This window comes from Coturnix japonica, chromosome 4 (genome assembly GCF_054131305.1).
Source record: "Coturnix japonica strain WE chromosome 4, WE-NBRP24, whole genome shotgun sequence".
NCBI classification, from domain to species: domain Eukaryota; kingdom Metazoa; phylum Chordata; class Aves; order Galliformes; family Phasianidae; genus Coturnix; species Coturnix japonica.
The window spans coordinates 5,088,381-5,113,325 of NC_140666.1; positions in this window are offsets into that span (position 1 = coordinate 5,088,381).

The following is a 24,945-nucleotide window of genomic DNA, read 5'->3' on the forward strand; positions in this document are numbered from 1 at the left end:
CAAGAGAGGCGAAGTAGGAGCGGAGGAAAACCAAAAAAATTAGGGTTACAGCAGAGGAAAACCATGAAAAGCGGGGTTACATTGGAGGAAAACCAAGAAAAGCGGGGTTGGTGCTGAGGAAAACCGAGAAAAGCTGGGTTAGAGCGCAGGAAAACCAAGAGAGGCGAAGTTAGAGCAGAGAAAAACCAAGACAAGTGGGGTTAGAATGGATGAAATCCAAGAAAAGCGGGGTTAGAGCTGATGAAAACCAAGAAAAGCGGGGTTGGAGCGGAGGAAAACCAAGAAAAACGGGGTTAGAGCAGAGGAAAATCAAAAAAACAATGTTAGAGAAGAGTAAAATCAAGAAATGCAGGGATAGAGTGGAGGAAAACCAAGAAAAGCAAGGTTAGCATGGAGCAAAACCAAAAAAAGCGGGGTTAGAGTGGAAGAAAACCAAGAAAAATGGGGTTAGAGCGGAGGAAAACCAAGAAAAGCCAAGTTAGAGCAAAGGAAAACCAAGAAAAGCGGGGTTAGAGCAAAGGTAAACCAAGAAAAGCGAAGTTAGAGCGGAGGAAAACCAAGAAAAGTGAAGTTAGCACGGAGGAAAAACAAGAAAAGTGGGGTTAGAGCGGAGGAAAACCAAGAAAGCGGGGTTAGAGCGGAGATAGACCAAGAAAAGAGAATTTAGAGCACAGGAAAACCAAGAGAAGAGGGGATAGAGCGGAGGAAAACCAAGTAAAGCGGGGTTGGAGCTGAGGAAAACCGAGATAAGCTGGGTTAGAGCGCAGGAAAACCAAGAAAAGCTAATTTAGAGCGGAGAAAAACCAAGGCAAGCGGGGTTAGAATGGATGAAATCCAAGAAAAGCGGAGTTAGAGCGGATGAAAACAAGGAAAAGCAGGGTTGGAGTGGAGGAAAACCAAGAAAAACAAGGTTAGAGCGGAGGAAAATAAAAAAAACAAGGTTAGAGCAGAGTAAAATCAAGAAAAGCTGGGCTAGAGTGGAGGAAAACCATGAAAAGCGGGGTTAGTGTGGAGAATAACTTAGAAAAGCGGGGTTGGAGCGGAGGAAAACTAAGAAAAGCAAGGTTAGAGCTGAGGAAAACCAAGGAAAATGAAGTTAGAGTGGAGGAAATCGAAGAAAATCGGGGTTAGAGCGGAGGAAAACCAAGAGAGGCAAAGTTAGAGCGGAGGAAAACCAAGAAAAGTAGGGTTACAGCAGAGGAAAACCATGAAAAGCGGGGTTAGAGTGGAGGGAAACCAAGAAAAGCGGGGTTGGAGCAGAAGAAATCCAAGAAAAACGGGGTTAGACAGGATGAAAACCAAAAAAACAAGGTTAGAGCAGAGTAAAATCAAGAAAAGCTGGGCTAGAGTGGAGGAAAACCAAGAAAAGTAGGGTTACAGCAGAGGAAAACCAGGAAAAGAGAGGTTAGAGCGGAGGAAAACCAAGAAAAGCGGGGTTGGAGCTGAAGAAAACCGAGAAAAGCTGGGTTAGAGCGGAAGAATACCAATAACAGCGGGGTTATAGCAGAGGAAAACCATGAAAATCGAAGTTAGAGCAAAGGAAGACTAAGAAAAGCGGGGTTGGAGTGGAGGAAAACTAAGAAAATCAAGGTTAGAGCGGAGGAAAACCAAGAAAAGCCAAGTTAGCGCAAAGGAAAACCAAGAAAAACGGGGTTAGAGTGCAGGAAAACCAAGAAAAGCCAAGTTAGAGCAAAGGAAAACCAAGAAAAGCGGGGTTAGAGTGGAGGTAAACCAAGAAAAGTGAAGTTAGAGCGGATGAAAACCAAGATAAACGGGCATAGAGCGAAGGAAAACCAAGAAAATGGGGATAGAGCAGAGGAAAACCAAGAAAAGCTATGTTACAGCAGAGGAAAACAAAGAAAAGAAGGGTTAGAGCAGAGGAAAACCAAGAAAAGAGACGTTAGAGCAGAGGAAAACCAAGAAAAGCAGGGTCAGAGCGGAGGAAAAACAAAAAAAGTGAAGTTACTGCGGAAGAAAACGAAGAATAGCGAAGTTAGAGCGGAGGAAAACCAAGAAAGACGGGGTTGGAGCGGAGGAAAACCAAGAGAGGCGAAGTAGGAGCGGAGGAAAACCAAGAAAAGTAGGGTTACAGCAGAGGAAAACCATGAAAAGCGGGGTTAGATTGGAGGAAAACCAAGAAAAGCGGGGTTGGTGCTGAGGAAAACCGAGAAAAGCTGGGTTAGAGCGCAGGAAAACCAAGAAAAGCTAAGTAAGAGCAGAGAAAAACCAAGAAAAACGGGGTTAGAATGGATGAAATCCAAGAAAAGCGGGGTTAGAGCGGATGAAAACCAAGAAAAGCAGGGTTGGAGCGGAGGAAAACCAAGAAAAACGGGGTTAGAGCGGAGGAAAACCAAGAAAAACGGGGTTAGAGCGGAGGAAAATCAAGAAAAGCTATGTTACAGCAGAGGAAAACCAAGAAAAGTGAGATTAGAGATGAGGAAAACCAAGAAAAGCGATGTTAGAGCGGAGGAAAACCAAGAAAACAACGTTAGAGCGGAGGAAAATCAAGAAAAGCAAGGTCAGAGCTGAGAAAAACCAAGAAAAGCGTGGTTAGAGCAGAGAAAAACCAAGAAAAGCTGGGTCAGAGTGGACGAAAATCAAGAAAAGCGAGGTTAGAGCGGAGGAAAACCAAGAAAAGTGAAGTTAGCATGGAGGAAAACCAAGAAAAGTGGGGTTAGAGCGGAGGAAAACCAAGAAAGCGGGGTTAGAGCGGAGATAAACCAAGAAAAGAGAATTTAGAGCACAGGAAAACAAAGATAAGCGGGGATAGAGCGGTGGAAAACCAAGAAAAGCGGGGATGGAACTGAGGGAAACCGAGAAAAGCTGTGTTAGAGCGGAGGAAAACCAAGAAAAGCTAATTTAGAGCGGAGAAAAACGAAGACAAGCGAAGTTAGAATGGATGAAATCCAAGAAAAGCGGGGTTAGAGTGGAGGAAAACATAGAAAAGCGGGGTTGGAACGGAGGAAAGCCAAGAAAAACAGGGTTAGAGCGGAGGAAAACCAAAAAAACAAAGTTAGAGCAGAGTAAAATCAAGAAAAGCTGGGTTAGAGCGGAGGAAAACCAAGATAAGCTATGTTATAGCAGAGGAAAATCAAGAAAAGCGAAGTTAGAGCGGAGGAAAACCAAGAAAAGCGAAGTTAGTGTGGAGGAAAACCAAGGAACATAAATTTAGAGCGGAGGAAATCCAAGAAAACCGGGGTTAGAGTGGAGGAAAACCATGAGAGGCGAAGTTAGAGCGGAGGAAAACCAAGAAAAGTAGGGTTACAGCAGAGGAAAACCATGAAAAGCGGGGTTAGAGTGGAGCAAAACCAAGAAAAGCGGGGTTGGAGTGGAGGAAAACCAAGAAAAACGGGTTTAGAGGGGAGGAAAACAAAAAAACAAGGTTAGAGCAGAGTAAAATCAAGAAAAGTTGGGCTAGAGTGGAGGAAAACCAAGAAAAGTAGGGTTACATCAGAGGAAAACCATGAAAAGAGAGGTTAGAGCGGAGGAAAACCAAGAAAAGCAAAGTTGGAGCTGAAGAAAACGGAGAAAAGCTGGGTTAGAGCGGAGGAAAACCAAGATAAGCTATGTTATAGCAGAGGAAAACCAAGAAAAGCGAAGTTAGAGCGGAGGAAAACCATGAAAAGCGGGTTTAGGCCGGAGGAAAACTAAGAAAAGCGGGGTTGGAGCGGCCGAAAACTAAGAAAAGCAAGGTTAGTGCGGAGGAAAACCAAGAAAAGCTAATTTAGAGCGGAGAAAAACGAAGACAAGCAAGGTTAGAATGGATGAAATCCAAGAAAAGCGGGGTTAGAGCAGATGAAAAGCAAGAAAAACGGGGTTGGAGTGGAGGAAAAGCAAGAAAAACAAGGTTAGAGCGGAGGAATACCAAAAAAACAAGGTTAGAGCAGAGTAAAATCAAGAAAAGCTGGGCTAGAGTGGAGGAAAACCAAGAAAAGTAGGGTTACAGCAGAGGAAATCCATGAAAAGCGGGGTTAGAGCGGAGGAAAACCAAGAAAAGCGGGGTTGGAGTAGAGGAAATCCGAGAAAAGCTGGGTTAGAGCGGAGGAAAACCAAGATAAGCTAAGTTAGAGCAGAGGAAAACCAAGAAAAGCGAAGTTAGAGCGGAGGAAAACCAAGAAAAGCATGGTTAGTGTGGAGGAAAACCAAGGAAAATGAAGTTAGAGCGGAGGAAAACTAAGAAAAGCGGGGTTAGAGCGGAGGAAAACCAAGAGAGGCAAATTTAGAGCGGAGGAAAACCAAGAAAATTAGGGTTGCAGCAGAGGAAACCATGAAAAGCGGGGTTAGAGTGGAGGAAAACCAAGAAAATCGGGGTTGGAGAGGAGGAAAACCAAGAAAAACGGGGTTAGAGAGGAGGAAAACCAAAAGAACAAGGTTAGAGCAGAGTAAAATCAAGAAAAGTTGGGCTAGAGTGGAGGAAAACCAAGAAAAGTAGGGTTACAGCAGAGGAAAACCATGAAAAGAGGGGTTAGAGCAGACGAAAACAAAGAAAAGCGGGGTTGGAGCTGAAGAAAACCGAGAAAAGCTGGGTTAGAGCGGAAGAAAACCAAGACAAGCTATGTTATATCAGAGGAAAACCAAGAAAAGCGAAGTTAGAGCGGAGGAAACCCATGAAAAGCGGGGTTAGTGTGGAGGAAAACTAAGAAAAGCGGGGTTGGTGCTGAGGAAAACCGAGAAAAGCGAAGTTAGAGCGCAGGAAAACCATGAAAAGCTAAGTTACAGCAGAGAAAAACCAAGACAAGTGGGATTAGAATGGATGAAATCCAAGAAAAGCGGGGTTAGAGCAGATGAAAACCAAGAAAAGCAAGGTTGGAGCGGAGGAAAACCAAGAAAAACGGTTTTAGAGCGGAGGAAAACAAAGAAAAGCTATGTTACAGCAGAGGAAAACCAAGAAAAGTGGGGTTAGAGCGGAGGAAAACAAAGAAAGCGGGGTTAGAGCGGAGATAAAACAAGAAAAGAGAATTTAGAGCACAGGAAAACCAAGATAAGCAGGGATAGAGCGGAGGAAAACCAAGAAAAGCGGGGTTGGAGCTGAGGGAAACTGAGAAAAGCTGGGTTAGAGTGGAGGAAAACCAAGAAAAGCTAAGTTAGAGCGGAGAAAAACCAAGACAAGCGGGGTTAGAATGGATGAAATCCAAGAAAAGCGGGGTTACAGCGGATGAAAACTAAGAAAAGCGGGGTTGGAGCGGAGGAAAACCAAGAAAAACAAGGTTAGAGCGGAGGAAAACCAAGATAAGCGGGGTTGGAGCTGAGGGAAACCGAGAAAAGCTGTGTTAGAGCGGAAGAAAAACCAAGAAAAGCGAGGTTGGAGCACAGGAAAACCAAGAAAAACAAGGTTAGAGTGGAGGAAAACCAAAAAAACAAGTTTAGAGCAGAGTAAAATCAAGAAAGGCTAGGCTAGAGTGGAGGAAAACCAAGAAAGGTAGGGTTACAGCAGAGGAAAACCATGAAAAGTCGGGTTAGAGCGGAGGAAATCCAAGAAAAGCGGTATTGGAGCGTAGGAAAACCGAGAAAAGCTGGGATAGAGCGGAGGAAAACCAAGATAAGCCAAGTTAGCTCAAAGGAAAACCAAGAAAACCGGGGTTAGAGTGCAGGAAAACCAAGAAAAGCCAAGTTAGAGCAAAGGAAAACCAAGAAAAGCGGGGTTAGAGTGGAGGTAAACCAAGAAAAGTGAAGTTAGAGCGGATGAAAACCAAGATAAGCGGGCATAGAGCGAAGGAAAACCAAGAAAAGTGGGGTTAGAGCAGAGGAAAACCAAGAAAAGAGACGTTAGAGCGGAGGAAAACCAAGAAAAGCGGGGTTAGAGCGGAGGAAAAACAAAAAAAGTGAAGTTAGTGCGGAGGAAAACGAAGAATAGCGAAGTTAGAGCGGAGGAAAACCAAGAAAGACGGGGTTAGAGCGGAGAAAAACCAAGAGAGGCAAGGAGGAGTGGAGGACAACCAAAAAAAGTAGGGTTACAGCACAGGAAAACCATGAAAAGCGGGGTTAGATTGGAGGAAAACCAAGAAAAGCGGGGTTGGTGCTGAGGAAAACCGAGAAAAGCTGGGTTAGAGTGCAGGAAAACCAAGAAAAGCTAAGTTAGAGCGGAGAGAAACCAAGACAAGTGGGGTTAGAATGGATGAAATCCAAGAAAAGCGGGGTTAGAGCGGATGAAAACCATGAAAAGCAGGGTTAGAGTGGAGGAAAACCAAAAAAACAAGGTTAGAGCAGAGTAAAATCAAGAAAAGCTGGGCTAGATTGGAGGAAATCCAAGAAAAGTAGGGTTACAGCTGAGGAAAACCATGAAAAGTCGGGTTTGAGCGGAGGAAAACCAAGAAAAGCGGGGTTAGAGCGGAGGAAAACCAAGAAAAGCGGGGTCAGAGATGAGGAAAATCAAGAAAAGCTATGTTACTGCAGAGGAAAACCAAGAAAAGTGAGACTAGAGATGAGGAACACCAAGAAAAGCGATGTTAGAGCGGAGGAAAACCAAGAAAACAAGGTTAGAGCGGAGGAAAATCAAGAAAAGCGGGGTCAGAGCTGAGAAAAACCAAGAAAAGCGGGGTTAGAGCAGAGGAAAACCAAGAAAAGCGGGGTCAGAGTGGACGAAAACGTAGAAAAGCGAGGTTAGAGCGGAGGAAAACCAAGAAAAGTGAAGTTACCACGGAGGAAAACCAAGAAAAGTGGGGTTAGAGCGGAGGAAAACCAAGAAAGCGTAGTTAGAGCGGAGATAAACCAAGAAAAGAGAATTTAGAGCACAGGAAAACCAAGATAAGCGGGGATAGAGCGGAGGAAAACCAAGAAAAGCGGGGTTGGAGCTAAGGGAAACCGAGAAAAGCTGTGTTAGAGCGGAGGAAAACCAATAAAATCTAAGTTAGAGCGGAGAATATCCAAGACATGCGGGGATAGAATGGATGAAATCCAAGAAAAGCGGGGTTAGAGCGGATGAAAACCATGAAAAGCGGGGTTGGAGTGGAGGAAAACCAAGAAAAGCGGGGTTGGAGAGGAGGAAAACCAAGAAAGTCGAGGTTAGAGAGGAGGAAAACCAAAAAAACAAGGTTAGAGCAGAGTAAAATCAAGAAAAGCTGGGCTAGAGTGGAGGAAAACCAAGAAAAGTAGGGTTACAGTGGAGGAAAACCATGAAAAGACGGGTTAGAGCGGAGGAAAAGCAAGAAAAGCGGGGTTAGAGCGGAGGAAAAGCAAGAAAAGCGGGGTCAGAGATGAGGAAAATCAAGAAAAGCTATGTTACTGCAGAGGAAAACCAAGAAACTTGAGACTAGAGATGAGGAAAACCAAGAAAAGCGATGTTAGAGCGGAGGAAAACCAAGAAAACAAGGTTAGAGCGGAGGAAAATCAAGAAAGCGGGGTTAGAGCGGAGATAAACCAAGAAAAGAGAATTTAGAGCACAGGAAAACCAAGATAAGCGGGGATAGAGCGGAGGAAAACCAAGAAAAGCGGGGTTGGAGCTGAGGGAAACCGAGAAAAGCTGTGTTAGAGCGGAGGAAAACCAATAAAATCTAAGTTAGAGCGGAGAAAATCCAAGACAAGCGGGGTTAGAATGGATGAAATCCAAGAAAAGCGGGGTTAGAGCGGATGAAAACCAAGAAAAGCGGGGTTGGAGTGGAGGAAAACCAAGAAAAGCGGGGTTAGAGCGGAGGAAAAACAAAAAAAGTGAAGTTAGTGCGGAGGAAAACGAAGAATAGCGAAGTTAGAGCGGAGGAAAACCAAGAAAGACGGGGTTAGAGCGGAGAAAAACCAAGAGAGGCAAGGAGGAGTGGAGGACAACCAAAAAAAGTAGGGTTACAGCACAGGAAAACCATGAAAAGCGGGGTTAGATTGGAGGAAAACCAAGAAAAGCGGGGTTGGTGCTGAGGAAAACCGAGAAAAGCTGGGTTAGAGTGCAGGAAAACCAAGAAAAGCTAAGTTAGAGCGGAGAGAAACCAAGACAAGTGGGGTTAGAATGGATGAAATCCAAGAAAAGCGGGGTTAGAGCGGATGAAAACCATGAAAAGCAGGGTTAGAGTGGAGGAAAACCAAAAAAACAAGGTTAGAGCAGAGTAAAATCAAGAAAAGCTGGGCTAGATTGGAGGAAATCCAAGAAAAGTAGGGTTACAGCTGAGGAAAACCATGAAAAGTCGGGTTTGAGCGGAGGAAAACCAAGAAAAGCGGGGTTAGAGCGGAGGAAAACCAAGAAAAGCGGGGTCAGAGATGAGGAAAATCAAGAAAAGCTATGTTACTGCAGAGGAAAACCAAGAAAAGTGAGACTAGAGATGAGGAACACCAAGAAAAGCGATGTTAGAGCGGAGGAAAACCAAGAAAACAAGGTTAGAGCGGAGGAAAATCAAGAAAAGAGGGGTTAGAGCGGAGGAAAATCAAAAAAAGTGAAGTTAGTGCGGTGGAAAACGAAGAATAGCGATGTTAGAGCGGAGGAAAACCAAGAAAGACGGGGTTAGAGCGGAGGAAAACCAAGAGAGGCGAAGTAGGAGCGGAGGAAAACCAAGAAAACTAGGTTTACAGCAGAGGAAAACCATGAAAAGCGGGGTTAGATTGGAGGAAAACCAAGAAAAGCGGGGTTGGTGCTGAGGAAAACCGAAAAAAGCCGGGTTAGAGCGCAGGAAAACCAAGAAAAGCTAAGTTAGAGCGGAGAAAAACCAAGACAAGTGGGGTTAGAATGGATGAAATCCAAGAAAAGGGGTTAGAGTGGATGAAAACCAAGAAAAGCGGGGTTGGAGCTGAGGAAAACCAAGAAAAACGGGGTTAGAGCGGAGGAAAACCAAAAAAACAAGGTTAGAGCAGAGGAAAATCAAGAAAAGCTGGGCTAGAGTGGAGGAAAACCAAGAAAAGCAAGGTTAGCACGGAGGAAAACCAAAAAAAGCGGGGTTAGAGTGGAGGAAAACCAAGAAAAATGGGGTTAGAGCGCAGGAAAACCAAGAAAAGCGGGGTTAGAGCAAAGGTAAACCAAACAAAGCGAAGTTAGAGCGGAGGAAAACCAAGAAAAGCGAAGTCAGAGCGGAGGAAAACCAAGAAAAGAAAGGATAGAGCAGAGGAAAAACAAGAAAAGCGTGGTTAGAGCGGAGGAAAACAAAGAAAAGTGGGGATAGAGCGGCGGAAAACAAAGAAAAGCGGGGTTAGAGCGGAGGAAAACCAAGAAAAGCGAGGTCAGAGTGGAGGAAAACCCAGAGAAGCAGGGATAGAGCGGAGGAAAACAAAGAAAAGAGGGGTTAGAGCAGAGGAAAACCAAGAAAAGCGGGGTCAGAGTGGACGATAACCAAGAAAAGAGAAGTTAGAGCACAGGAAATGTCTCGCTCCAATTTAGGAGTGAGGCAAAGGTTCTTTTAATAATGTTATGCCCGGCGTGAGATTAAGAAGAAGAGCATTCAAATGTTGATCCGACCAGTTTATTGGAAATAATAGACAATTGAGGGGATGGGGAAGGGAGAGTGACGAATGCCAAAATTAGGGTGATGGGGAAGGGAAAGTAGGCGATAGAAAAAGGTAGAAAAGAGCAAGAATTACGTTAAAGCGGGGAATAGTCACCTCCTGGATGCAGCAGCGTCCCGTAGCACGTTGTTAACGTTGGTCCGGGGCAAAATAAGCGTAGGGGAGAGCAGCAACGGAGTAGCAGGCTGCAAACAGCAGATCGGTGAATCGCAGAAAAGATGGTCAGAGTACCGTGGTCTCTAGAAGCAGAGTCTCGGGCAGCGAGGTCCCTCGGAGCAGAGTCTCGAGCAGCAATCCCAGAAAAGAGAATAGGCAGCAGTAGGACAACGGTGGAGGAATCTGAGGTCGGATACCTAGATGCCCACAAAACCGTGGTTTGTCCGTGCCCTTTTTATCCTTCTTTCCAGCCTTCCAGAGATTTTGGGACGGCTCGGGTCAGAGTCTTGTGACTTCCTCAGAGCTGTCAATCTTCCTTGAGATGGGCCAACAGGAAAGACCACTTAAGGGCCATTAGTCCTCAGGGATGGCCATCTTCCTTGAGATAGGCCAACACAAAAAGACCACTCAAGGGCCATTGATCAGTATCTTATCTCCCTTTCGTAGCTCCCGGACTTGTCCATCTCCTGTGTGTCTCAGACAAAGGCAGTCCTGGAACCTTGGCCAGGACTTGCCTGAACTTGTCCATTTCAGCAAACTTTGAGACAGTAATGTAAAAAGCATGGCCTCTTAGAGGAAAACCAAGAAAAGCGAGGATAGATCGGAGGAAAACAAAGAAAAGTGGGGTTAGAGCGGCGGAAAACCAAGTAAAGCAAGGTCAGATCGGACGAAAACCAAGAAAAGCGGGGTTAGAGCAGAGGAAAACCAAGAAAAGAGGGGTTAGAGCGGAGGAAATCCAAGAAAAGCGGGGTCAGAGAGGAGGAAAATCAAGAAAAGCTATGTTACAGCAGAGGAAAATCAAGAAAAATGAGATTAGAGATGAGGAAAACCAAGAAAAGCGATGTTAGAGCGGAGGAAAACCAAGAAAACAAGGTTAGAGCGGAGGAAAATCAAGAAAAGCGTGGTCAGAGCTGAGAAAAACGAAGAAAAGCGGGGTTAGAACGGAGGAAAACCAAGAAAAGCGCGGTTAGAACGGAGGAAAACTAAGAAAAGCGGGGTTAGATCGGAGGAAAACCAAGAAAAGCGGGATTAGAGCGGAGGAAAACCAAGAAAAGCAGGGATAGAGCAGAGGAAAACTAAGAAAAGCGAAGTTAGAGTGGAGGAAAACCAAGAAAAGCGGGGATAGAGCGGCGGAAAACAAAGAAAAGCGGGGTTAGAGCGGTGGTAAACCAAGAAAAGCGGGGTGAGAGAGGAGGAAAACCAAGAAAAGCGGGGATAGAGCAGAGGAAAAAAAGAAAAGCGAAGTTAGAGCAGAGGAAAACCAAGAAAACCGTGGTCAGAGCGGACGAAAACCAAGAAAAGCGAGGTTAGAACGGAGGAAAACCAAGAAAAGTGAAGTTAGCACGGAGGAAAACCAAGAAAAGCAGGGTTAGAGCGGAGGAAAACCAAGAAAGCTGGGTTAGAGCGGAGGAAAACCAAGAAAGCTGGGTTAGAGCGGAGATAAACCAAGAAAAGAGAAGTTAGAGCACAGGAAAACCAAGAACAGCGGGGATAGAGCGGAAGAATAACAAGAAAAGCGGGCTTAGAGCGGAGGAAAACCAAGAAAAATGGGGTAAGAACGCAGGAAAACCAAGAAAAGCGAAGTTAGAGCAAAGGAAAACCAAGAAAAGCGGGGTCAGAGCAGAGATAAACCAAGAAAAGAGAAGTTAGAGCACAGGAAATGTCTCGCTCCAATTTAGGAGTGAGGCAAAGGTTCTTTTAATAATGTTATGCCCGGCGTGAGATTAAGAAGAAGAGCATTCAAATGTTGATCCGACCAGTTTATTGGAAATAATAGACAATTGGAGGGATGGGGAAGGGAGAGTGACGAATGCCAAAATTAGGGTGATGGGGAAGGGAAAGTAGGCGATAGAAAAAGGTAGAAAAGAGCAAGAATTACGTTAAAGCGGGGAATAGTCACCTCCTGGATGCAGCAGCGTCCCGTAGCACGTTGTTAACGTTGGTCCGGGGCAAAATAAGCGTAGGGGAGAGCAGCAACGGAGTAGCAGGCTGCAAACAGCAGATCGGTGAATCGCAGAAAAGATGGTCAGAGTACCGTGGTCTCTAGAAGCAGAGTCTCGGGCAGCGAGGTCCCTCGGAGCAGAGTCTCGAGCAGCAATCCCAGAAAAGAGAATAGGCAGCAGTAGGACAACGGTGGAGGAATCTGAGGTCGGATACCTAGATGCCCACAAAACCGTGGTTTGTCCGTGCCCTTTTTATCCTTCTTTCCAGCCTTCCAGAGATTTTGGGACGGCTCGGGTCAGAGTCTTGTGACTTCCTCAGAGCTGTCAATCTTCCTTGAGATGGGCCAACAGGAAAGACCACTTAAGGGCCATTAGTCCTCAGGGATGGCCATCTTCCTTGAGATAGGCCAACACAAAAAGACCACTCAAGGGCCATTGATCAGTATCTTATCTCCCTTTCGTAGCTCCCGGACTTGTCCATCTCCTGTGTGTCTCAGACAAAGGCAGTCCTGGAACCTTGGCCAGGACTTGCCTGAACTTGTCCATTTCAGCAAACTTTGAGACAGTAATGTAAAAAGCATGGCCTCTTAGAGGAAAACCAAGAAAAGCGAGGATAGATCGAAGGAAAACAAAGAAAAGTGGGGTTAGAGCGGCGGAAAACCAAGTAAAGCGGGGTCAGATCGGACAAAAACCAAGAAAAGCGGGGTTAGAGCAGAGGAAAACCAAGAAAAGAGGGGTTAGAGTGGAGGAAATCCAAGAAAAGCGGGGTCAGAGAGGAGGAAAATCAAGAAAAGCTATGTTACAGCAGAGGAAAATCAAGAAAAATGAGATTAGAGATGAGGAAAACCAAGAAAAGCGATGTTAGAGCGGAGGAAAACCAAGAAAACAAGGTTAGAGCGGAGGAAAATCAAGAAAAGCGTGGTCAGAGCTGAGAAAAACGAAGAAAAGCAAGGTTAGAACGGAGGAAAACCAAGAAAAGCGCGGTTAGAACGGAGGAAAACTAAGAAAAGCGGGGTTAGATCGGAGGAAAACCAAGAAAAGCGGGATTAGAGCGGAGGAAAACTAAGAAAAGCGGGGATAGAGCAGAGGAAAACTAAGAAAAGCGAAGTTAGAGCGGAGGAAAACCAAGAAAAGCGGGGATAGAGCGGCGGAAAACAAAGAATAGCGGGGTTAGAGCGGTGGTAAACCACGAAAAGCAGGGTGAGAGAGGAGGAAAACCAAAAAAAGCGGGGATAGAGCAGAGGAAAAAAAGAAAAGCGAAGTTAGAGCAGAGGAAAACCAAGAAAACCGTGGTCGGAGCGGACGAAAACCAAGAAAAGCGAGGTTAGAACGGAGGAAAACCAAGAAAGCTGGGTTAGAGAGGAGGAAAACCAAGAAAGCTGGGTTAGAGCGGAGATAAACCAAGAAAAGAGAAGTTAGAGCACAGGAAACCCAAGAACAGCGGGGATAGAGCGGAAGAATAACATGAAAAGTGGGCTTAGAGCGGAGGTAAACCAAGAAAAATGGGGTAAGAACACAGGAAAACCAAGAAAAGCGAAGTTAGAGCAAAGGAAAACCAAGAAAAGCGGGGTCAGAGCGGACGATAACCAAGAAAAGCGGGGTTAGAGCGGAGGAAAACCAGGAAAAGTGAAGTTTCCATGGAGGAAAACCAAGAAAATCGAAGTTAGAGCGGAGGAAAACCAAGAAAAGCGGGGTCAGAGCGGAGATAAACCAAGAAAAGCAGGGTTAGAGCGGAGGAAAATCTAGAAAAGCTACGTTACAGCAGAGGGAATCCAAGAAAAGTGAGATTAGAGATGAGGAAAACCATGAAAAGCGATGTTAGAGCGGAGGAAAACCAAGAAAACAAGGTTAGAGCGGAGAAAAATCAAGAAAAGCGGGGTCAGTACTGAGAAAAACCAAGAAAGACGGGGTTAGAGTGGAGGAAAACCAAGAAAAGCGTGGTTAGAGTGGAGGAAAACTAAGAAAAGCGGGGTTAGAGCGGAAGAAAACCAAGAAAAGCGGGATTAGAGCGGAGGAAAACCAAGAAAGGAGGGGTTAGAGTGGAGGAAAACCAGGAAAAGTGAAGTTAGCACGGAGGAAAACCAAGAAAAGCGAAGATAGAGCGGAAGAAATCCAAGAAAAGCGGGGTCAGAGCAAAGATAAAACAAGAAAAGCGGAGTTAGAGAGGAGGAAAACCAAGAAAAGCGAAGATAGAGCGGAAGAAAACCAAGAAAAGCGGGGTCAGAGCAAAGATAAAACAAGAAAAGCGGAGTTAGAGAGGAGGAAAATCAAGAAAAGCGAAGATAGAGCGGAAGAAAACCAAGAAAAGCGGGGTCAGAGCAAAGATAAAACAAGAAAAGCGGAGTTAGAGAGGAGGAAAATCAAGAAAAGCGAAGTTAGAGTGGAGGAAACCCAAGAAAAGCGGGGTCAGAGCGGAGATAAACCAAGAAAAGAGAAGTTAGAGCACAGGAAATGTCTCGCTCCAATTTAGGAGTGAGGCAAAGGTTCTTTTAATAATGTTATGCCCGGCGTGAGATTAAGAAGAAGAGCATTCAAATGTTGATCCGACCAGTTTATTGGAAATAATAGACAATTGAGGGGATGGGGAAGGGAGAGTGACGAATGCCAAAATTAGGGTGATGGGGAAGGGAAAGTAGGCGATAGAAAAAGGTAGAAAAGAGCAAGAATTACGTTAAAGCGGGGAATAGTCACCTCCTGGATGCAGCAGCGTCCCGTAGCACGTTGTTAACGTTGGTCCGGGGCAAAATAAGCGTAGGGGAGAGCAGCAACGGAGTAGCAGGCTGCAAACAGCAGATCGGTGAATCGCAGAAAAGATGGTCAGAGTACCGTGGTCTCTAGAAGCAGAGTCTCGGGCAGCGAGGTCTCTCGGAGCAGAGTCTCGAGCAGCAATCCCAGAAAAGAGAATAGGCAGCAGTAGGACAACGGTGGAGGAATCTGAGGTCGGATACCTAGATGCCCACAAAACTGTGGTTTGCCCGTGCCCTTTTTATCCTTCTTTCCAGCCTTCCAGAGATTTTGGGATGGCTCGGGTCAGAGTCTTGTGACTTCCTCAGAGCTGTCAATCTTCCTTGAGATGGGCCAACAGGAAAGACCACTTAAGGGCCATTAGTCCTCAGGGATGGCCATCTTCCTTGAGATAGGCCAACACAAAAAGACCACTCAAGGGCCATTGATCAGTATCTTATCTCCCTTTCGTAGCTCCCGGACTTGTCCATCTCCTGTGTGTCTCAGACAAAGGCAGTCCTGGAACCTTGGCCAGGACTTGCCTGAACTTGTCCATTTCAGCAAACATTGAGACAGTAATGTAAAAAGCATGGCCTCTTAGAGGAAAACCAAGAAAAGCGAGGATAGATCGGAGGAAAACAAAGAAAAGTGGGGTTAGAGCGGCGGAAAACCAAGTAAAGCAAGGTCAGATCGGACGAAAACCAAGAAAAGCGGGGTTAGAGCAGAGGAAAACCAAGAAAAGAGGGGTTAGAGTGGAGGAAATCCAAGAAAAGCGGGGTCAGAGAGGAGGAAAATCAAGAAAAGCTATGTTACAGCAGAGGAAAATCAAGAAAAATGAGATTAGAGATGAGGAAAACCAAGAAAAGCGATGTTAGAGCGGAGGAAAACCAAGAAAACAAGGTTAGAGCGGAGGAAAATCAAGAAAAGCGTGGTCAGAGCTGAGAAAAACGAAGAAAAGCGGGGTTAGAACGGAGGAAAACCAAGAAAAGCGCGGTTAGAACGGAGGAAAACTAAGAAAAGCGGGGTTAGATCAGAGGAAAACCAAGAAAAGCGGGATTAGAGCGGAGGAAAACCAAGAAAAGCAGGGATAGAGCAGAGGAAAACTAAGAAAAGCGAAGTTAGAGCGGAGGAAAACCAAGAAAAGCGGGGATAGAGCGGCGGAAAACAAAGAAAAGCGGGGTTAGAGCGGTGGTAAACCAAGAAAAGCGGGGTGAGAGAGGAGGAAAACCAAGAAAAGCGGGGATAGAGCAGAGGAAAAAAAGAAAAGCGAAGTTAGAGCAGAGGAAAACCAAGAAAACCGTGGTCAGAGCGGACGAAAACCAAGAAAAGCGAGGTTAGAACGGAGGAAAACCAAGAAAAGTGAAGTTAGCACGGAGGAAAACCAAGAAAAGCAGGGTTAGAGCGGAGGAAAACCAAGAAAGCTGGGTTAGAGCGGAGGAAAACCAAGAAAGCTGGGTTAGAGCGGAGATAAACCAAGAAAAGAGAAGTTAGAGCACAGGAAAACCAAGAACAGCGGGGATAGAGCGGAAGAATAACAAGAAAAGCGGGCTTAGAGCGGAGGAAAACCAAGAAAAATGGGGTAAGAACGCAGGAAAACCAAGAAAAGCGAAGTTAGAGCAAAGGAAAACCAAGAAAAGCGGGGTCAGAGCAGAGATAAACCAAGAAAAGAGAAGTTAGAGCACAGGAAATGTCTCGCTCCAATTTAGGAGTGAGGCAAAGGTTCTTTTAATAATGTTATGCCCGGCGTGAGATTAAGAAGAAGAGCATTCAAATGTTGATCCGACCAGTTTATTGGAAATAATAGACAATTGGAGGGATGGGGAAGGGAGAGTGACGAATGCCAAAATTAGGGTGATGGGGAAGGGAAAGTAGGCGATAGAAAAAGGTAGAAAAGAGCAAGAATTACGTTAAAGCGGGGAATAGTCACCTCCTGGATGCAGCAGCGTCCCGTAGCACGTTGTTAACGTTGGTCCGGGGCAAAATAAGCGTAGGGGAGAGCAGCAACGGAGTAGCAGGCTGCAAACAGCAGATCGGTGAATCGCAGAAAAGATGGTCAGAGTACCGTGGTCTCTAGAAGCAGAGTCTCGGGCAGCGAGGTCCCTCGGAGCAGAGTCTCGAGCAGCAATCCCAGAAAAGAGAATAGGCAGCAGTAGGACAACGGTGGAGGAATCTGAGGTCGGATACCTAGATGCCCACAAAACCGTGGTTTGTCCGTGCCCTTTTTATCCTTCTTTCCAGCCTTCCAGAGATTTTGGGACGGCTCGGGTCAGAGTCTTGTGACTTCCTCAGAGCTGTCAATCTTCCTTGAGATGGGCCAACAGGAAAGACCACTTAAGGGCCATTAGTCCTCAGGGATGGCCATCTTCCTTGAGATAGGCCAACACAAAAAGACCACTCAAGGGCCATTGATCAGTATCTTATCTCCCTTTCGTAGCTCCCGGACTTGTCCATCTCCTGTGTGTCTCAGACAAAGGCAGTCCTGGAACCTTGGCCAGGACTTGCCTGAACTTGTCCATTTCAGCAAACTTTGAGACAGTAATGTAAAAAGCATGGCCTCTTAGAGGAAAACCAAGAAAAGCGAGGATAGATCGGAGGAAAACAAAGAAAAGTGGGGTTAGAGCGGCGGAAAACCAAGTAAAGCAAGGTCAGATCGGACAAAAACCAAGAAAAGCGGGGTTAGAGCAGAGGAAAACCAAGAAAAGAGGGGTTAGAGTGGAGGAAATCCAAGAAAAGCGGGGTCAGAGAGGAGGAAAATCAAGAAAAGCTATGTTACAGCAGAGGAAAATCAAGAAAAATGAGATTAGAGATGAGGAAAACCAAGAAAAGCGATGTTAGAGCGGAGGAAAACCAAGAAAACAAGGTTAGAGCGGAGGAAAATCAAGAAAAGCGTGGTCAGAGCTGAGAAAAACGAAGAAAAGCAAGGTTAGAACGGAGGAAAACCAAGAAAAGCGCGGTTAGAACGGAGGAAAACTAAGAAAAGCGGGGTTAGATCGGAGGAAAACCAAGAAAAGCGGGATTAGAGCGGAGGAAAACTAAGAAAAGCGGGGATAGAGCAGAGGAAAACTAAGAAAAGCGAAGTTAGAGCGGAGGAAAACCAAGAAAAGCGGGGATAGAGCGGCGGAAAACAAAGAATAGCGGGGTTAGAGCGGTGGTAAACCACGAAAAGCAGGGTGAGAGAGGAGGAAAACCAAAAAAAGCGGGGATAGAGCAGAGGAAAAAAAGAAAAGCGAAGTTAGAGCAGAGGAAAACCAAGAAAACCGTGGTCGGAGCGGACGAAAACCAAGAAAAGCGAGGTTAGAACGGAGGAAAACCAAGAAAGCTGGGTTAGAGAGGAGGAAAACCAAGAAAGCTGGGTTAGAGCGGAGATAAACCAAGAAAAGAGAAGTTAGAGCACAGGAAACCCAAGAACAGCGGGGATAGAGCGGAAGAATAACATGAAAAGTGGGCTTAGAGCGGAGGTAAACCAAGAAAGGAGGGGTTAGAGTGGAGGAAAACCAGGAAAAGTGAAGTTAGCACGGAGGAAAACCAAGAAAAGCGAAGATAGAGCGGAAGAAATCCAAGAAAAGCGGGGTCAGAGCAAAGATAAAACAAGAAAAGCGGAGTTAGAGAGGAGGAAAACCAAGAAAAGCGAAGATAGAGCGGAAGAAAACCAAGAAAAGCGGGGTCAGAGCAAAGATAAAACAAGAAAAGCGGAGTTAGAGAGGAGGAAAATCAAGAAAAGCGAAGATAGAGCGGAAGAAAACCAAGAAAAGCGGGGTCAGAGCAAAGATAAAACAAGAAAAGCGGAGTTAGAGAGGAGGAAAATCAAGAAAAGCGAAGTTAGAGTGGAGGAAACCCAAGAAAAGCGGGGTCAGAGCGGAGATAAACCAAGAAAAGAGAAGTTAGAGCACAGGAAATGTCTCGCTCCAATTTAGGAGTGAGGCAAAGGTTCTTTTAATAATGTTATGCCCGGCGTGAGATTAAGAAGAAGAGCATTCAAATGTTGATCCGACCAGTTTATTGGAAATAATAGACAATTGAGGGGATGGGGAAGGGAGAGTGACGAATGCCAAAATTAGGGTGATGGGGAAGGGAAAGTAGGCGATAGAAAAAGGTAGAAAAGAGCAAGAATTACGTTAAAGCGGGGAATAGTCACCTCCTGGATGCAGCAGCGTCCCGTAGCACGTTGTTAACGTTGGTCCGGGGCAAAATAAGCGTAGGGGAGAGCAGCAACGGAGTAGCAGGCTGCAAACAGCAGATCGGTGAATCGCAGAAAAGATGGTCAGAGTACCGTGGTCTCTAGAAGCAGAGTCTCGGGCAGCGAGGTCTCTCGGAGCAGAGTCTCGAGCAGCAATCCCAGAAAAGAGAATAGGCAGCAGTAGGACAACGGTGGAGGAATCTGAGGTCGGATACCTAGATGCCCACAAAACTGTGGTTTGCCCGTGCCCTTTTTATCCTTCTTTCCAGCCTTCCAGAGATTTTGGGACGGCTCGGGTCAGAGTCTTGTGACTTCCTCAGAGCTGTCAATCTTCCTTGAGATGGGCCAACAGGAAAGACCACTTAAGGGCCATTAGTCCTCAGGGATGGCCATCTTCCTTGAGATAGGCCAACACAAAAAGACCACTCAAGGGCCATTGATCAGTATCTTATCTCCCTTTCGTAGCTCCCGGACTTGTCCATCTCCTGTGTGTCTCAGACAAAGGCAGTCCTGGAACCTTGGCCAGGACTTGCCTGAACTTGTCCATTTCAGCAAACATTGAGACAGTAATGTAAAAAGCATGGCCTCTTAGAGGAAAACCAAGAAAAGCGAGGATAGATCGGAGGAAAACAAAGAAAAGTGGGGTTAGAGCGGCGGAAAACCAAGTAAAGCAAGGTCAGATCGGACGAAAACCAAGAAAAGCGGGGTTAGAGCAGAGGAAAACCAAGAAAAGAGGGGTTAGAGTGGAGGAAATCCAAGAAAAGCGGGGTCAGAGAGGAGGAAAATCAAGAAAAGCTATGTTACAGCAGAGGAAAATCAAGAAAAATGAGATTAGAGATGAGGAAAACCAAGAAAAGCGATGTTAGAGCGGAGGAAAACCAAGAAAACAAGGTTAGAGCGGAGGAAAATCAAGAAAAGCGTGGTCAGAGCTGAGAAAAACGAAGAAAAGCGGGGTTAGAACGGAGGAAAACCAAGAAAAGCGCGGTTAGAACGGAGGAAAACTAAGAAAAGCGGGGTTAGATCAGAGGAAAACCAAGAAAAGCGGGATTAGAGCGGAGGAAAACCAAGAAAAGCAGGGATAGAGCAGAGGAAAACTAAGAAAAGCGAAGTTAGAGCGGAGGAAAACCAAGAAAAGCGGGGATAGAGCGGCGGAAAACAAAGAAAAGCGGGGTTAGAGCGGTGGTAAACCAAGAAAAGCGGGGTGAGAGAGGAGGAAAACCAAGAAAAGCGGGGATAGAGCAGAGGAAAAAAAGAAAAGCGAAGTTAGAGCAGAGGAAAACCAAGAAAACCGTGGTCAGAGCGGACGAAAACCAAGAAAAGCGAGGTTAGAACGGAGGAAAACCAAGAAAAGTGAAGTTAGCACGGAGGAAAACCAAGAAAAGCAGGGTTAGAGCGGAGGAAAACCAAGAAAGCTGGGTTAGAGCGGAGGAAAACCAAGAAAGCTGGGTTAGAGCGGAGATAAACCAAGAAAAGAGAAGTTAGAGCACAGGAAAACCAAGAACAGCGGGGATAGAGCGGAAGAATAACAAGAAAAGCGGGCTTAGAGCGGAGGAAAACCAAGAAAAATGGGGTAAGAACGCAGGAAAACCAAGAAAAGCGAAGTTAGAGCAAAGGAAAACCAAGAAAAGCGGGGTCAGAGCAGAGATAAACCAAGAAAAGAGAAGTTAGAGCACAGGAAATGTCTCGCTCCAATTTAGGAGTGAGGCAAAGGTTCTTTTAATAATGTTATGCCCGGCGTGAGATTAAGAAGAAGAGCATTCAAATGTTGATCCGACCAGTTTATTGGAAATAATAGACAATTGGAGGGATGGGGAAGGGAGAGTGACGAATGCCAAAATTAGGGTGATGGGGAAGGGAAAGTAGGCGATAGAAAAAGGTAGAAAAGAGCAAGAATTACGTTAAAGCGGGGAATAGTCACCTCCTGGATGCAGCAGCGTCCCGTAGCACGTTGTTAACGTTGGTCCGGGGCAAAATAAGCGTAGGGGAGAGCAGCAACGGAGTAGCAGGCTGCAAACAGCAGATCGGTGAATCGCAGAAAAGATGGTCAGAGTACCGTGGTCTCTAGAAGCAGAGTCTCGGGCAGCGAGGTCCCTCGGAGCAGAGTCTCGAGCAGCAATCCCAGAAAAGAGAATAGGCAGCAGTAGGACAACGGTGGAGGAATCTGAGGTCGGATACCTAGATGCCCACAAAACCGTGGTTTGTCCGTGCCCTTTTTATCCTTCTTTCCAGCCTTCCAGAGATTTTGGGACGGCTCGGGTCAGAGTCTTGTGACTTCCTCAGAGCTGTCAATCTTCCTTGAGATGGGCCAACAGGAAAGACCACTTAAGGGCCATTAGTCCTCAGGGATGGCCATCTTCCTTGAGATAGGCCAACACAAAAAGACCACTCAAGGGCCATTGATCAGTATCTTATCTCCCTTTCGTAGCTCCCGGACTTGTCCATCTCCTGTGTGTCTCAGACAAAGGCAGTCCTGGAACCTTGGCCAGGACTTGCCTGAACTTGTCCATTTCAGCAAACTTTGAGACAGTAATGTAAAAAGCATGGCCTCTTAGAGGAAAACCAAGAAAAGCGAGGATAGATCGGAGGAAAACAAAGAAAAGTGGGGTTAGAGCGGCGGAAAACCAAGTAAAGCAAGGTCAGATCGGACGAAAACCAAGAAAAGCGGGGTTAGAGCAGAGGAAAACCAAGAAAAGAGGGGTTAGAGCGGAGGAAATCCAAGAAAAGCGGGGTCAGAGAGGAGGAAAATCAAGAAAAGCTATGTTACAGCAGAGGAAAATCAAGAAAAATGAGATTAGAGATGAGGAAAACCAAGAAAAGCGATGTTAGAGCGGAGGAAAACCAAGAAAACAAGGTTAGAGCGGAGGAAAATCAAGAAAAGCGTGGTCAGAGCTGAGAAAAACGAAGAAAAGCGGGGTTAGAACGGAGGAAAACCAAGAAAAGCGCGGTTAGAACGGAGGAAAACTAAGAAAAGCGGGGTTAGATCAGAGGAAAACCAAGAAAAGCGGGATTAGAGCGGAGGAAAACCAAGAAAAGCAGGGATAGAGCAGAGGAAAACTAAGAAAAGCGAAGTTAGAGCGGAGGAAAACCAAGAAAAGCGGGGATAGAGCGGCGGAAAACAAAGAAAAGCGGGGTTAGAGCGGTGGTAAACCAAGAAAAGCGGGGTGAGAGAGGAGGAAAACCAAGAAAAGCGGGGATAGAGCAGAGGAAAAAAAGAAAAGCGAAGTTAGAGCAGAGGAAAACCAAGAAAACCGTGGTCAGAGCGGACGAAAACCAAGAAAAGCGAGGTTAGAACGGAGGAAAACCAAGAAAAGTGAAGTTAGCACGGAGGAAAACCAAGAAAAGCAGGGTTAGAGCGGAGGAAAACCAAGAAAGCTGGGTTAGAGCGGAGGAAAACCAAGAAAGCTGGGTTAGAGCGGAGATAAACCAAGAAAAGAGAAGTTAGAGCACAGGAAAACCAAGAACAGCGGGGATAGAGCGGAAGAATAACAAGAAAAGCGGGCTTAGAGCGGAGGAAAACCAAGAAAAATGGGGTAAGAACGCAGGAAAACCAAGAAAAGCGAAGTTAGAGCAAAGGAAAACCAAGAAAAGCGGGGTCAGAGCAGAGATAAACCAAGAAAAGAGAAGTTAGAGCACAGGAAATGTCTCGCTCCAATTTAGGAGTGAGGCAAAGGTTCTTTTAATAATGTTATGCCCGGCGTGAGATTAAGAAGAAGAGCATTCAAATGTTGATCCGACCAGTTTATTGGAAATAATAGACAATTGGAGGGATGGGGAAGGGAGAGTGACGAATGCCAAAATTAGGGTGATGGGGAAGGGAAAGTAGGCGATAGAAAAAGGTAGAAAAGAGCAAGAATTACGTTAAAGCGGGGAATAGTCACCTCCTGGATGCAGCAGCGTCCCGTAGCACGTTGTTAACGTTGGTCCGGGGCAAAATAAGCGTAGGGGAGAGCAGCAACGGAGTAGCAGGCTGCAAACAGCAGATCGGTGAATCGCAGAAAAGATGGTCAGAGTACCGTGGTCTCTAGAAGCAGAGTCTCGGGCAGCGAGGTCCCTCGGAGCAGAGTCTCGAGCAGCAATCCCAGAAAAGAGAATAGGCAGCAGTAGGACAACGGTGGAGGAATCTGAGGTCGGATACCTAGATGCCCACAAAACCGTGGTTTGCCCGTGCCCTTTTTATCCTTCTTTCCAGCCTTCCAGAGATTTTGGGACGGCTCGGGTCAGAGTCTTGTGACTTCCTCAGAGCTGTCAATCTTCCTTGAGATGGGCCAACAGGAAAGACCACTTAAGGGCCATTAGTCCTCAGGGATGGCCATCTTCCTTGAGATAGGCCAACACAAAAAGACCACTCAAGGGCCATTGATCAGTATCTTATCTCCCTTTCGTAGCTCCCGGACTTGTCCATCTCCTGTGTGTCTCAGACAAAGGCAGTCCTGGAACCTTGGCCAGGACTTGCCTGAACTTGTCCATTTCAGCAAACTTTGAGACAGTAATGTAAAAAGCATGGCCTCTTAGAGGAAAACCAAGAAAAGCGAGGATAGATCAGAGGAAAACAAAGAAAAGTGGGGTTAGAGCGGCGGAAAACCAAGTAAAGCAAGGTCAGATCGGACGAAAACCAAGAAAAGCGGGGTTAGAGCAGAGGAAAACCAAGAAAAGAGGGGTTAGAGCGGAGGAAATCCAAGAAAAGCGGGGTCAGAGAGGAGGAAAATCAAGAAAAGCTATGTTACAGCAGAGGAAAATCAAGAAAAATGAGATTAGAGATGAGGAAAACCAAGAAAAGCGATGTTAGAGCGGAGGAAAACCAAGAAAACAAGGTTAGAGCGGAGGAAAATCAAGAAAAGCGTGGTCAGAGCTGAGAAAAACGAAGAAAAGCGGGGTTAGAACGGAGGAAAACCAAGAAAAGCGCGGTTAGAACGGAGGAAAACTAAGAAAAGCGGGGTTAGATCGGAGGAAAACCAAGAAAAGCGGGATTAGAGCGGAGGAAAACCAAGAAAAGCAGGGATAGAGCAGAGGAAAACTAAGAAAAGCGAAGTTAGAGCGGAGGAAAACCAAGAAAAGCGGGGATAGAGCGGCGGAAAACAAAGAAAAGCGGGGTTAGAGCGGTGGTAAACCAAGAAAAGCGGGGTGAGAGAGGAGGAAAACCAAGAAAAGCGGGGATAGAGCAGAGGAAAAAAAGAAAAGCGAAGTTAGAGCAGAGGAAAACCAAGAAAACCGTGGTCAGAGCGGACGAAAACCAAGAAAAGCGAGGTTAGAACGGAGGAAAACCAAGAAAAGTGAAGTTAGCACGGAGGAAAACCAAGAAAAGCAGGGTTAGAGCGGAGGAAAACCAAGAAAGGTGGGTTAGAGCGGAGGAAAACCAAGAAAGCTGGGTTAGAGCGGAGATAAACCAAGAAAAGAGAAGTTAGAGCACAGGAAAACCAAGAACAGCGGGGATAGAGCGGAAGAATAACAAGAAAAGCGGGCTTAGAGCGGAGGAAAACCAAGAAAAATGGGGTAAGAACGCAGGAAAACCAAGAAAAGCGAAGTTAGAGCAAAGGAAAACCAAGAAAAGCGGGGTCAGAGCAGAGATAAACCAAGAAAAGAGAAGTTAGAGCACAGGAAATGTCTCGCTCCAATTTAGGAGTGAGGCAAAGGTTCTTTTAATAATGTTATGCCCGGCGTGAGATTAAGAAGAAGAGCATTCAAATGTTGATCCGACCAGTTTATTGGAAATAATAGACAATTGGAGGGATGGGGAAGGGAGAGTGACGAATGCCAAAATTAGGGTGATGGGGAAGGGAAAGTAGGCGATAGAAAAAGGTAGAAAATAGCAAGAATTACGTTAAAGCGGGGAATAGTCACCTCCTGGATGCAGCAGCGTCCCGTAGCACGTTGTTAACGTTGGTCCGGGGCAAAATAAGCGTAGGGGAGAGCAGCAACGGAGTAGCAGGCTGCAAACAGCAGATCGGTGAATCGCAGAAAAGATGGTCAGAGTACCGTGGTCTCTAGAAGCAGAGTCTCGGGCAGCGAGGTCCCTCGGAGCAGAGTCTCGAGCAGCAATCCCAGAAAAGAGAATAGGCAGCAGTAGGACAACGGTGGAGGAATCTGAGGTCGGATACCTAGATGCCCACAAAACCGTGGTTTGCCCGTGCCCTTTTTATCCTTCTTTCCAGCCTTCCAGAGATTTTGGGACGGCTCGGGTCAGAGTCTTGTGACTTCCTCAGAGCTGTCAATCTTCCTTGAGATGGGCCAACAGGAAAGACCACTTAAGGGCCATTAGTCCTCAGGGATGGCCATCTTCCTTGAGATAGGCCAACACAAAAAGACCACTCAAGGGCCATTGATCAGTATCTTATCTCCCTTTCGTAGCTCCCGGACTTGTCCATCTCCTGTGTGTCTCAGACAAAGGCAGTCCTGGAACCTTGGCCAGGACTTGCCTGAACTTGTCCATTTCAGCAAACATTGAGACAGTAATGTAAAAAGCATGGCCTCTTAGAGGAAAACCAAGAAAAGCGAGGATAGATCGGAGGAAAACAAAGAAAAGTGGGGTTAGAG